Below are 14,269 nucleotides of genomic sequence, written 5' to 3'. Positions count from 1 at the left end.
CTGTTGATTTTGGTAGTAAAACAGTAACAGCTCCTTTTAATAGCAATCTCAAAACACTTGAACTGATAGATCGGCTTGTTAGCTCAAGCCTTGACTTAGCTGAGAACCAGAAGAGCTCTTACTCTCTGGGAGGACCTTCTCCCCCAAACAAATTTGACGTATGCTGAACACATCAACTCTAAGACAGGGTGTTTATTTTACAATGTCATTTTCAAAAATGTGGTAGATACCAAATGCGTGAACTAGATACAGGAAACCTGCTTTGCAGTCTGCTTTTCCACAAGAGTGCATTTTGAACAGTTTATGTTTGCAAGGTGGCAGTTTTACTTGGAGTCTCACTTTTGTGTTTTAATTAGCAGCCATCAAAGGTGGAGTTTGGCCTCCGATACATGCCATGAACATGTATTCTAGGTACCTGGTTAATATTTTGGGGCTAATTACCTAGAGCCCGTTCTCTATTAACCATTGTACAAAACAGATTGACTGTATGAAAATCGTTTTGCAGTTAAATTTCCAATCTCCTCAGTCACGTCTCACTGTGAACTTACAGAGTTTTGCTTCAGTTTGAAAACTGGGTATTCTCATTCCCCTTGTTCTCACCCCCTTCTCTTCCTTTGAAGTCTTCCATAAGTACTGTTGGTTTAAACAGTTCCCTGTGACAGCAGCCCACATTCAGTTACTGTTCCCTAGAGTTTTTATTTGTATCTGGCCTGTGCTCTTAACACAGCAGTGTCTTTAGGAGGTGTTTTAAAACATAGAGGCTTAGAGATCCTCCACTAGTAAAACTGTCATTTTATTTAAATAAACAGAGCCATAGATGACTTCTCTCAGCAGAAGAACCTGCCTTCTATTTAAATGTCTTTTCCAACTGGAATGTGTCTAGGCTGTGAAGGAGCTGATTTTTTCCAGGAAGTAGTGGGAGGTAAGAGAATCATGAAAAAGAAGGTGGTGCAAAGGAGAGTGTTAAACCACAGAGCTAGCCCCAGATCAAGGTTCTCAGCTGTACAGACAAAATTCTGCCTTCTCATGCTGTGGGACAAAAAATTTCTTTAGTTGTTATCCAAGATGGTTGCAGAATTCAGTTTTGTGGTTCAGATCAATGGGTGGAATGGTCTATGGGTCCATAAAGCTTGGGAGACGAGTGGGCTAGGAAAGGTGAGTGGAGTTTTTGGGAAAATGGGTGACACTTCCCCGGTTTGCTGGCAGCCTTCCTGGGGAAGCCGGTTTCTGTTCCTAAGGAACTTGCACAGTTGGCACAGTGTGTTGACTGAAGGTTAGCATTGTTTAGTGGTTCGCTGTTCTGGATGAATGCATGATATGGGACCCTCTTCCTTTTCCTTTTAGGCCTTCACCTTCTGTGTAGGATGTGTTCCATCCTCCTCATCAGTGGTGCCGCCTGCTCTGACACTGCTCTGCCTTCATTCCCCCTCAACTGTCTCTCCCTAGCCTGGAGGTGAACTGGTAGGTGTGAAGGTGTCAGGAGAAAGTAGGTTTCTTTCTTTGCCCTCCCAGTACACAGACTGGGCCTGGCGGCCCAGGCAGTAGAAAGCAGCCACTCACATTGGGTCATGCTAGACAGCCCTCGGGTTCTGCCGCATTTGGAGCAAGCTGTGAGTAGAGCATAGAACTCATCATGGTGGAATTTGAACTGTGAGTTTCAGAGGCCAATTACTGGACACAGTCTGTGTCTGACAGGGTTCAGTTTCATTAGCTGCCTCCCAGGAGTAATGGAGCTGGCATGGCTTACCTTTGCAGAGATCAGATTCTCCTCTGGAGTGTATTAGGTATTTTTAAAAATAGGTTTCATCGATCCATTTAAAAGAACTGGTCTGCTCTGATAACAGTGCCTGCTGGTGCTTTTCCAGATAGGAACTTGGTCACTTTTCCTGCTGTCATACATGCAGTTCTGCCCTATTTAGAATACAGCTTAAAGACTACAAAATAACCACCAGTCTTGTGTAAAGTTTTATGTGTTTGGTTTAAGAACAACTGAATACTCCTTATTAACTGCTTTAGCCAGTATTGTTTTATGAAGAAGATAGGATCACACTAAATGCAGAGTTGAAGGTAATAACTTCATATACCGTGGTCTTGAGGAAATCTTGATGATAGGATCTCTTCTATAACAAAGTGACAACAGGCCAAAGATCTCCATCCTTTTTTCTTTGAGTCCCAGTTGGAAGTTCATTAGCTTTTAAGAGGCGCTGGAGAGTACTATGTGGTGGCATGTACCGTGTATAATCTATATGGTGTTGGAAAGGCACAGAGATGAAATAGTAGAAAAACCAATTTCAATTTCTTTTGAGGGTCTGAAAAGTAGTTGTGTGCTTGTACACATCAGAGGTATTTGTGAGAGACTGCAGTTGCATGACATACCTAGTAAGTCATCCTCTAATGGTGTATGCAGGAGCAATGTTCTAATCTACTCATTTCTTAGATATTTGTGAACAGATGACACTTTTAAAGGTCTGCTAATTCTGTGGGAATTTGATAATGGCTAATTGCTGGGGATCAGAAGAGAGTAGCAAAGTGAGGTTCCGAATTCTCGTGCACTCAGAAGAGGAGGGCAGCTCTCTGCACCTCATTTGTAAGCTGCTGTCCTCTTAGAAAACCTTGCTCGGGAGTAGTCTTGGTGTCCTCAGCATAAATTGGCATCTGTTGATCACTCTTGATTAATTTGAACTATGCTCCATGAACCAGTCACTAAAAAAAAAAAACAAAACCAAACCAGTGGGGAAGATCGTGGCTTATTGTAGGACCCACTGCACTGTGAATTTTCATAGGAAAGCCTTTTTCCCCTTACTCCCTCATTCTCACTTGCTTCTCTGTTCCTTTCCTTTTTCCTTCCTCTGCTTCTGTCTCTTTCACCAGGTCTATTCAGGTACTTTAAGCACCTGCCTAAGTGTTTGCAGCATAGGCACTAAGTACCTATTTGCACTGTAACATCAAAGGATCACATTTCAGAATTCCAACTTTTCCTCTGAACAAGAAGAAAAAAAGGCTCCTGGTTGCTATGGCGATGAGTGCTATATAAATGCCTATAAATAAATAAACAGCTGATTCTTGGACTTTGATACGCAGTATTTTTGCTTTTCTAATGAGATATAAATAAATATAAAAATGGGAAGAGGTGACATTGTACCAATTTTATTAGGTACGTATTATTCTTATGCCTTCTGTTTGCAGTATTTCTGCTGAGACAATTAAACAGTAAGTTGTTGATTTTTCTCTCTGTAGAAGATTGATGTTTTGAAAAATCATAGCCTCGTATTTATAGAAAAATATTTAGATGCCAAAAGGCACTCCACTAAAAAGGTGGTGTCCATTTTAAGTTTAATCAAAACGTACATTGTGAGCTAAATGGCTATTTTTCTTATCTTTAAGAGACACTTATGTACTGTCACAACATTTAGGCTCCCATCAAAAGTGTCTGTACATGTAATTATGTGCCTCTGCACTATTTGAAACCCCACTGGTGCACAACAGCAAAACTTGAAAATGTCACCGACTTTTTCTTTTATGTTAAAATGACAAAGGCAGAGTAGAAAATCAGATATTCCTTGTTAAAGTTGGAGGAGGAGGGAAGAATTGGCTTTTTTTGTAAGCCTTTTGTTCTCAGGTCTGTGGTGTAAAAGTAGCTTTCTCTCTGTGCTAAAGGTGATAATTGTAAAATGGATTGGATGGAGACAATAAACTGCTTCTTCAGAAGTCAGCAGCTAGTAGCCATCAGCAGTTGCTAAAAAAGCCCTTTTGGTTAGTAATCTCTGGATCCCGTTCCACTCACAGTTCCTGATGCATGACAGCAGCCTGGTTCCCCACCACTGCACTGGAGCATTCCCGCCTCACAGGTGTTTCTCTCTGAGGAGATGGGTGCACCTTGTTTAACAGCAAAGGAGAGTTTATAATGGAAGGAACTCTCCTTAGGGGAAGGAAAATGAATATTTATAATATACAGAAATACTCCTTTGTTGAGGGCTCAGTCTGGTTTCTTGGTGAAAACTAATTTTGCCACAGTGGCCTGAAGAGAGATTTCTTTAGTCCTAAGCTCTGGAGCGCAGCTTGTGCGCTCACAGGGAGTAGATCTGCTTTCTACTGGTGACAGCTTTGTATTCAAAGAAGCTCCCAGGTTTCCAAAGAACTTTGAGGTACTATCCGGTCCTGTTAAATGTTTGGTAAAATAACACCATGTTGTTCACTGTTTTAGTTCCCTCTATGCATTCAGATTTATATCCACTTGTTCTCAAATATATTTGACTGAATACCTTTTACTTCAGAGCATGTGTAATTGGGAGGACAAGGATACACGATATTTTTTTTCAGTTACAGAACAAAATGTGTACATCTGTACATTGAAGGTAGGGGCAGAACAGGAACAAGCAGTGGTGTCCCTGAAGGTGTCGCTTGAGCAGTGACAGCCTGTGCTGGTTTGATTTATGTTTCATAGGCCTGTCGCTTTTGTCCCAGTTGAGCTGCTGCTGTGGCCAGGCTGGTGACGCTCACCTGAAGAACAGTGACAGCTTCAGTGTTTTCCTGGCAGTGAATTAATCCTGGAGCTGCCTGTGAGCCTGGTGCTTTGTGCCATGGGGCTGCACTGACCTCCCTCCCAGAAGGTGGCACAGAGCCCTGGCCCTGTGCCTGCCTCAGCACTGTGTTTTATGTGGGCTTGAGGCCAGAATCAGGAGCAGGTTGTGCTCTCTACCTGCTGGAAGGTGGTTTAAGCTTCATGTGTCAAAGGCAGTTTTACCTGCATTGAGGTTAGGCCTGGACAGTCAGTGTTTGACCTGCAGGTCTCAACTGCCTTCACAGGATTGTGTGGCTGACAGAGGACAAGGCAATCCAAAGTCTCTCCCAGAAGGGCCATTGCAAAGGCTGGTGAGGTTTGTGGGCAGCCTGAACTAAAATAGAATCTTTTTTGCCTACAAGAGCAACAGGGAGATGGGAAGGGTGGTAAACAGTGAGTCTTGAAAGTGCTCCAGGTTTGCCGTTACTCCCAAGGTGAATTGCTTGGGTTTAGTGTACCTGGAGACCAGGCTCCGGAGTTGTTGAGAGAGTATTCTCAGTTGGAAAGCCCCATTATTACTAGTACTTACTGCCTTTTAGTGGAGTGGCACCTTTGTTTAGAAGACTTTTCTTAGGGTAGGAGGATGAAATACATGATATCAATGATGGGATGAGCTGGTGAGGACAAGAGGCGGAGCTATTTTGTGACTCCTTTTTCAGCATGGAGAGGACAAAGAATGAAACATTGCATATACCAAATTATTTTTCTTTTTCCTTCTTCAGAAATTCTGCTTTTCAGTGTATTTTAGGGTGTTTTTTTCTTTTTTTTTTTTTAATGGATGGTTATGATCCAGGACCATCTGGTGGAATCTGCGGTTGTCACATCTAGGTTTTCTGATGTATTGCCTGTCAAGTTATATTGTATGTTCAGATGAGTTTCTCATATGATGTGCTGACAACCACTGACAGCCCTGAGATGGGAAGTTGGAAGCTTGGGGGAAAGAGAGAGGCAGAGTTCACTTTAAAAATATAACCTTGATTGCTCTTGATAGGTGAGATTTAATTTCTGGTACCTATGGCTGACTTCTTTAGTAAAGAAAGGTAAATAAGTGAACTTTAAACCAAGTGCATCTAAGTGCTCTTAAGGTACTATAATTAAATTTGGAAGGTTTGTAGTCCACTCCTAGTTTCGTCTTTTTTTTTCTTTTTTTCTCTTTGATACTGGGTTCCTCTCTTAATTTTTCTCTGTCCTTAACTCTCGATGTGTGGACACTCTCACGCTTATTTAAATTGCAGCCTTTCCTTCCTCCTTTACTCCTCAGTGCTTCCCCAGCCCCTCCTTAGAAAGGAGATCTCAAAATGTTTCTGTTTTTATTTGGATAACACCAGGTATCCTCATAATCTTAGTATCCTAATCTTAAATCCTAATACCCTAATAATTGTGTAGTAAAATGAACAAAGATTTTTGGCAAATTAGTATTAACCTTTGCAGACTGATCACATGTATGAAGGCAATAAGCAACTCTGAAATAACTACAGTAATTCTTGCTGGTTTAATACTCAAATAATTAATTAAAGCAGGGTTTTTTGAAGTAGAGGTCCATAGTGCAATTGTATTTCCTCACGCATTGACAGAGATAATGCTGTACTTTGTAAACCAGAATCCAAACAGACTATAAACAGTTCAGTTTTGTTTCTCTTTTTTTTTCTGCCTGCTTAATTTGAATTAATTAATAATTTGAAGACCCAAGTAGCAATTAGGCTGGTGACAAGATAAATTTCACAACTTGTTATCATTCTTCATTTTTTAATTGGCAGATCAGTGAAGAAGTGATTTGTGTTTGAACTTTAAAGGTTCTTAGTTTATATAGTACTGCTGGAAACATAGTACAGGTATTTATGAATGGGTTGAAAGGAAGCCTGTTTGTAAGCAAAGATGGGATTGCACTGCGGAGGCATGTCCAGGTGTGGTTCTGAATGCAGACTTTCCTTCCTCTCCCTCTCAAAGCCTTTCTTCGATGGGGGTTTGAAGCTGAAGGTGACAGTTCCCAAGCTCAGGGGACTCTGGTTGCAGTTTGCTAAGGAGCTGGAAAGCATCTGCTTGACTGTACTTACTCCTGTGTCTCCTTAGTGCTATTTCCTGGCCTGGGGACTTCGAGTGCCCTTGTGTAGCTGTAGAGAGACATTGTGTTAAGCTGACCAAGCCAGTAGAGCGGCGATATGGGAAAATGTAACCATTGTTTCGTACTGTGATCTTCTGAAGTTCCTTGCTTAATGAGTATCAGGTCATTTCCATTTATCAGACTTGGAAATGATCCAGCTGCTATGATGTTGTAGGAGAGGGACTGGGGTATGCAGCTGTCAGTGTGAGGATACAGCAGCTCTCCGCAGTGGTGATAGGTCGTGTTGGATGGAGCGCTGTCCTGATCAAGCATCAGCTCAGCTATTGTCAGAGGAAGTGAACTTTAGAGGAAGCCCCATAGCTGGAACACGGCCAGATTCTCTGGCTGTAACATGTGATAGCACTGCAGGGAGGCAAGGCTGGCCTTCAGTCCTTAAACACATTAAATTAACTGTGGGCGAGCTTGCTGGGAAAGAGGTAATGAAGCAGGTCAAAACCGGGATGTGTATGCTCAAGCACATGCAGTGGGCTTAATACTCCAGGCAGTATTCCCACAGGCATGTGGCTGGGGAGCAGGCAGGTCATGGAGCACACCATGCTGTTCGTTAAATGTATCACAGGCCACAGATGCAGCTGAAATCGCTTGTCCAGGTATAAAAGATAAAGTCAGTTAGGAAGGAGAGCAATACCACCGGGAGAAACTTGTGAGAGGAGCTGGATGCAGTCTACCGTAATGCTGGCTGTGTATGACATGTACTAGCCAGCACCCTCTCAGGGTTGCCTGAGTCCATGGCAGCAAGAATTTCAGCTTCTGATAGTGGAGACTGCTGAAGATCTCGACACATCTATTCTGTTGTTTCAGGTAGATGCGGCTACTGAATGGATCTGCAATGTGACTGACATTGTGCAGTGCTTCATCTTTATTTCATGTGACGAGGAGGTGGGAGGGTGGAGATTACTTGAAGTGGTTGGCTAGAGACAGAACCTAATTTATCAGTGTTCATTTGTCTGAAGGGATACACAGCCCATATATAATTTAGAGATGTGTTAAAAAATAGAGAGCTGTTGTCTTTTAAAATCAGTGAGCACTCAAGTCTGTTGGTTTAAAATCTTGTTTCTGTGACACATAAATGCACTGCTATGCATTTTATATTTATAGTGTGTGTACAGTATAAGTGATAAGTCTAAAGTGAAGCAAGAAAGTGTATATAAATAGTACTGATAAAACTAAGCCCTTCATAAACTGAGTAATGTGTATTTTCCATATTTAGGCTGGAACACCTGGAACTTCACATGAATTTATCCTCGTCAGTTCTTCTGAGATCATGTTTAAGATAGATGTTCTTTTCATATGTGATCTGAAAATGATTTTTTTTTTGTTTGTTTCTATTGCAGTAGTATCCTTTCCCCTACTTTTTTTCACTCTCCCTTTGCGTCTTTCCCCCCTTTTTCTGATTCAAACCTGGTGATGATATGCAATAACTAAATATCAGAGGGAGGGAAAGGGATATCAGTGTGTCCACCTTGCTGTTGAGAAATCTGTATTGTTGTTTTCTGCAGTGTACTGAGAGTAAGAGAAGCAAGCAAGGTGTTGCCATCCTTTATCACAGGCAGAATGATAAATTACATGTCCTGGAAAGTTTAAAAATGTGTAAGAATGCTAATCCTTGGCCCACAAAGATATATGGTTGAAAGTGCTGATCCAGCCAGGAGTTAAGCATATACTTAAATCAAAGCACAGGCATTGCTTCCATTGGGTGTATATACCTGGCACCATGCTGTGTGAGGTAAGCAAAGTGCTTGCTGTGAAAGGAGGATTGATTTGTTTTAGTGGCTTGAAGTAGGAAAAAGAAATGAGCCTTTTCCAGTCACCTGTGTGATAGGGTAGTGCAAGTGTTGCTCTTCTGTGTTACTGTCCTTGACTCTATGGTGTGAACTGTTGTAGATGGAAACCCTAATGGTTTGGTGTTCACTACCTTATGTATATCTATCCACTCCCTTCTTACCTTTCACACTCTGCCCATGTCTGCTAACCATGAGCAGAACTCCTGATCGGTTATAGTAGGTGGTACAGTAGTGTCGTGCCTCTGCCTAGAAGGTCTGAACATTAGAAGAGACTGAGGATGTTACAAGGTAGTGCATAACTTTTCCTCCCTTGCAGACAGAGAAATATGTCGGAAATTTCAATAATTTACAATTCAACCGCTTTCCCTCCTGCCCAGTGTAAAAGCCTTTGGACCAAAGCTTTGTACACTGGCTCACTCTCCACCAGCCTGGGAAAGAAACCTCTTGGAAAAGTGGCTAAAGGAAGATGGGATTTTTTTTCTGGCTACTGATGGCAGTGTGCCAGTGGTCTAGATCTTTTCTTCATCTGGCTCTTATTCTGGTTGTCCTTTAATGGAAGCATTCTTTTTGTGCTTGTTTGTTTTCTCCACTTTATTTTCATGCCATGTTTCTTGCTCCTTTGAATTTGATGACACTTGTGCTTTCCGAGGAAACCATGTATGCTCTGGGTGCTGTTTGTGTGCTTCTGGTGGTGTGAAGTTGTCTATCCCCTTCCTGCTGGATTTGAGCTTGCATTCTAACTGGGAGGAGAGACATCATTTTTGTGTACAGGTGGAAATGTTTTTATTGGTTTTTTTTGGTGCTGAATTAGATGTCATCCCTCTCACATCCGTGAGATTCTGAAATAGAGATGGGGGCAGGGTTTTCCTGATGCACTGATTTTATAGCATCATTTGTTTTTACTGAATTACATCCAACTGGTCCCACAGCATTGCAGCTGGCACTGCAGTTCTCACTCACTTCCATCTCCTGTGTTTTAAGTGGTTTTGTTTACTTCATATGATACAATGAGGTCTCAGGCTCACTATTGGAAATTCCTTGATGCTTTACTGATAAACAGAGAACAGGAATAAAATCTTCCAGTCTGGTCTTTTTTTCTCTGGAGCAGTCTTTGAAGGTTGCCCGTTCTTCTGCTGTACATCCTTTGTCCAAGTCTTCTTTTTGTTCTCTATTCCCTTTCCTACTTGTTTCTTTTCTTCCTTCCCTTTATTTCAGTCCTATGTCTTCTATATTCTTTTTGTTTGCTTTGTTCACGTTTGAGAAGAGACAAACCTGAGTTTAAGCATAGTTGGCTATTTGGACTTAACTTGGAAGTTTTCCTTAGGAATGCTTTGTAAGTGAAGGTCTCAGTAATTTGACCCTTCAGCTCTTAAAGCTTTTTCCACTGACAGCTGTAAAGTTTCACAAACTTTCCCACCCTGCCTGCAGCTTTATTGCCATTTGACTGTCTTGCACACCAAATGCTTGCTTTGTCCTACCTATGGAGGCTATGCTGCGCCATTCTTACATCTGAACCAACTGACGCTTCCCTTTTCATTGTAAAATATTTCACCTTTTCCTTTCAAAACACACATGCAGGTGTTTTTCTCTCTCCTGGCTGTTGACTCTGCCATATAAAACTGAAATGGAGGTCTAGGTAATTATTGACAGCTGGGCTTCTCTGGACAGTTGCATCCAGGAACCCTTCTCAGCTTGCTAGATGTTCTGAAGACCACGTGGGGCCAAGGGGCATTTTGATCTTAACAAGGCTTGCTTGGGGTTTGTGTGGAGATGGCATATATGGAGGTTGGGATTAAAGATGAGATGAGTAAGAGTTTATTTGATAACAAGGATTTTTGTGTTTGTGAAAAAGTGGTTTTTGTACCATCCAGCTTGCTTGCTAAAGTTCAACTGAGAAAATGTGATTCTCAATAAAAACAATTTCATTTTTGGTGGCAAAGAATTCTTTGTATATGGTGTTAATTTCCTTTCCATCTTTTTACTGGTTTACCTTAACAATTTGATTACACATGTATTTTTGGTCTTGAGAGACAGTGGGTGTGATACAATCTGTGTTTTAAACTGTTATCATGTAATTAGCAGGGAAGATGACTCTGAAGTCTGATCTGCCTGCTTCTTTGTTGTTCAGGAGCAAAGAGGAGCTGAATCCTGGGATTTGGGTCCTTGATTGGAAGTCCTTGTGTAAATTCGGCATAGGCTACTCCTGTTTCAGAGAACCTCTCTTTCTTCAGCTTAAAGCTGTGTAGATGCTAGGACCATGCTTGCATGAAGCCAAGAAACTGTAATGAATTTCCTGGTCATGCTCTGTGTACCTCTTGTGTGAAGTGGGCTTGCACACAGATCTCTCATATTCATCTAGTTAAGCTCTCTGATACAGTAATCAGTAGACCATATAGTTTTTAAAACATTCCTTTATGCAGTCTTGTGGCTAGCACTGAAAAATAAGCTTTGCTTTTCCTTCTTAAAGCTTTCCATCTTCAGAAGCAGTCTGTTTGGGATATTTGTGCTATATTCTCCTCAAGGCCATGCTGTTTTTCATTTAGCTTTTGGAGCTAAAATTTCTCCTATTATGTTTTAGGGCCCGCTTTTGCATACTATTCTCCGAGTAACGCTTATTCTTGATGGTTCAGTTCCCTTCAGTGTTGTGCTAGTGTGAATGTGTTTTGTTCTGAGTGATACCTAACTGAGGGTTTAGTCGTAATTTCTTCAAGCTCAGAAACCTATGTGTAGCTTTAAGCTTCGTATGAATTTTGTATCACTGATGAACAATGGAACCTGTAAGCACAGTCTGTGTAAAATACCTTGGCAATTGCAAATATCTTGAAGGAATCTGAAACCATCTAGCTCTGTCCCTTCTTTTGTCCCAGAAAAAAGCCTGCCTTAGTTTGGGTGTAGGGGCTGTGCTCCCTCTTCTGAAGAGGAACATTTTGTATTGTCAATCATTTCCTGGATGTGGTGGGGGTTTGCATTTCCTTTGGCAAGCGACAGTCAGATGTAGTTACAGGATGACTACAGTCCATTGCATGGAGCAGTTACTGATGAGCCTCTGATGCACTGGAAACGAGTTAGCTGTGAATTGCTTTGTGTCTTGGTTTGCTGTTGATTTCCCCTCTCCAGGCTGGCCATCTGTAATATAAATTGAGTAGGATGTTGATGGTTTGTGAATTGAAATCCCTTTACACTGGCAAGACTGGTTTTCAGTATTTGCTCCCTGGGCAGAGGAGGCTTTCATGTACACCTGTGTGAACAAAAAGCCCTCTCCAGAAAGATGTGTGACACCACTTTCTTGACCTCTTTTTTTGTACTGACTTACCGTATCTTAAGCTCACTCGTGTGAGCTGAACAAGTCTCAGGCTATTCCTGCTGTTGTGAATTTATTTCAATTTCTATTCTATATTTTGTGCTTATCTTTCAGAATGGATCGAAGGAGGGGAGGGAGGGAAGAGGATGGGGGATGGAAATAAAAATGTGCACAAAAATTAATTTGCTGTTAATTTCCTCTTTAGGAGGAGGGAGAGACACACCTGGGAAAATGGGTTATCAGACCTCTAAGCACATAGATGAAATACCATCCTTCTAATAGACACTCAGGTGTTGCGCCGAGGCAGTCACTTACTTGGCACTAAAACTATATGACCAGATCAATTTGAGGAGACATGAGCTGGTTTCCTGTGTGTGTGCGTTTTTACTGACCTTTAGCTAAGTTAGGGCCCTTGGGCTTATCACTTTTTAATGATTTGTTCTTGCCCCTATTCCTTGCTTCTGGCTGTTTGTTCTTCACTACTTAGGTTATTACTCATGTTCATGCAGAGACCTGGGCGTTAATAGAAAATGAAGATTGAGTTGCTCTCCCCCTTCCCTTCTCCGTAAGGTTATCTGGGACAGCTTCACACACATTTATATATGGCTTTACAGCGTTCTTGGCTTCTGTGTTACAATGTGTCAAAGATATAAACTAAAGCTGGGAAGCTAACAGCTTATTGAGTTAATTTCTTTAAATTTATAAAGCCATTTATTAATCATCTTTTAATGCAGGAATAAACTTAAGAGTAATATATAGTCTATATATTGTAATCTTTATATGAATTCTGTAGTAGTCCATACATATGTATTATCTACCTATATATATATTTAGCACGGAGGTCACAAAGTCAGTTATTATACAAAAAGATCTCTAGTCCTTGCGTAATTTATGTGCATGTCTTTGTCCCATTGGAACACAGGGCTCCTAGGTATGTGCTTGTCTTTAAGCATTGAATATATTCAAGCAAATTAGAGAAGACAGCTTTTATTTTAGTATATTTTAGGTTTTATTTTAGTGTATTTCTTCACCTTGATGGTAAAGAAATGGTGGTTATTTCATGTAATCTTAAGTGACTTAGCAAGATGACTGTTCTCTGGGCTTTGAATTGAGTACTTTCTCCTTTCACATTCGTGCTGCATTAATATAGGTGCAGATTTGAGTTGCCATAGTTTCAAGAAGAGCCTTTTGTGGCTGTAGCTTTAATCCCTTTGCCTGGGAAGAAGGATTGGCTACCTCAGCAGACTGTTCCTGTCAGCCTCCAGGACAGATTATGAGCACATTGTTCTGCCATGGTGAAGGTAGAGTTGGATGAGCCAAGGCAGGAAGATTCTGTTTGGGATGATATATGTCCTCCATCTCTGACCCCTCCAGACTTGGGATGGGTCTCGCTGCCTATGGCTGACATATAGGCATATTTTAGTCTTAATTTTCTCCAAGGTCACAAGAATATTTCTCTTTGAGGGCGATGGTGTGGCAGCACGTATGTTTTTACTTACTGTGGCTTAGCTTGGGAATTCTTTGCAAGTCAGAGGGTTCAGACCTGCTCCAACTCTCGCTGTGCCTGGGTAATGCTGTAGGGCTTTCATAACAGCTAGATGGCTTCTGTGGGGAATGGCTGCATCAGCAGCGATGCTAGCAGAAGTCTTGAGGTAGAGGGGCATATCTTGATGTAGGGTGCTGCAGTATTTCTTGAAATACTGTGTAAAGTAGCTGAAAGACCACTCTCCTCTTGGCTTTGCAAATATCTGCACGTGGATCCAGAGTTGTACATGATGAACAGGAGCAGATGTTTTTAAGTGGAGCTGTTCTAAACAGCATTTGGTTTATCAGGCTGATGTTGCTCTTCTCTCAGTGCAGTCAGGTTACACTTCAGTTATTTAAAGAGATTCTCATTGCCAAACACTTGACTCAGCACTTGATTCAACAGAGACAGCAGATCTTGCCAGTGGGAAGGAAGTGAACAGAAATGAGCTGCTGCAGCAGGGTTGGGTAAGGAATCTCCCATCATTGAAGGGCCACCAGTGAATAGCAACTATGTCAGTAGGTTTGCAGATGTTCCTTTCCCGACAGATACTTCCTGCTTTTTCTGTGAAACTGCCACCTTCTTGTGTGTATTAAATATCATATTGGCTATTTATGGGGGTGCTGTAACCTCCACAGAGGTGGGGTGAGAAGGAGGGCTGTAGGGGAATGATGCATTGATTTATCAGTGGGATATATGGAGCAAAAAGTAACCACCTTATTTTTTATTACTATTCAAATAAATATAACAGCAAGTCTTACACACAAAAATACCCTCAAATCAGGCTTGAATCTCTTCCTCTTGCTGCTGTGCCCTTGATAAATATGCCTAGATTCAATAGTCCTTCCATGAATTTTCAAGCTGCCAAGGGCATGAAGAAGTTCTTCCTAGCTATTGAACTGTAAATTGTTGCATATGACACCTGGAGGAGTTGGAATGGTTTTGTACAAGTAACTCAGTGTATTTGTCACACTTT

The 14,269-nt window shown here is 41.4% G+C and overlaps 1 protein-coding gene across 6 annotated transcripts in view; it reads left to right on the top strand.

The window, feature by feature from the left end:
• POMGNT2 (protein O-linked mannose N-acetylglucosaminyltransferase 2 (beta 1,4-)) overlaps positions 1-14,269 on the top strand; it is a 32,690-nt gene that overhangs the window by 1,014 nt on the left and 17,407 nt on the right. For 2 of the 6 annotated variants that reach the window (XM_037386309.1, XM_037386308.1), the window contains exon 2: positions 1,345-1,461. The exons of 2 other annotated variants lie outside the window; for them this stretch is intronic. The gene's annotated coding sequence lies outside the window, so the exon portion shown is untranslated. Of the gene's footprint in view, positions 1-635; positions 923-1,344; positions 1,462-7,893; positions 8,017-14,269 lie in introns of those variants that run through there. 2 more of the 6 variants (XM_037386310.1, XM_037386311.1) reach the window with 2 other exon arrangements.

This window comes from Falco rusticolus, chromosome 4 (genome assembly GCF_015220075.1).
Source record: "Falco rusticolus isolate bFalRus1 chromosome 4, bFalRus1.pri, whole genome shotgun sequence".
In the NCBI taxonomy this organism is placed as follows: domain Eukaryota; kingdom Metazoa; phylum Chordata; class Aves; order Falconiformes; family Falconidae; genus Falco; species Falco rusticolus.
Note: the sequence above shows the minus strand (reverse complement) of the source record. Positions and strands in the feature narration are given on the sequence as shown.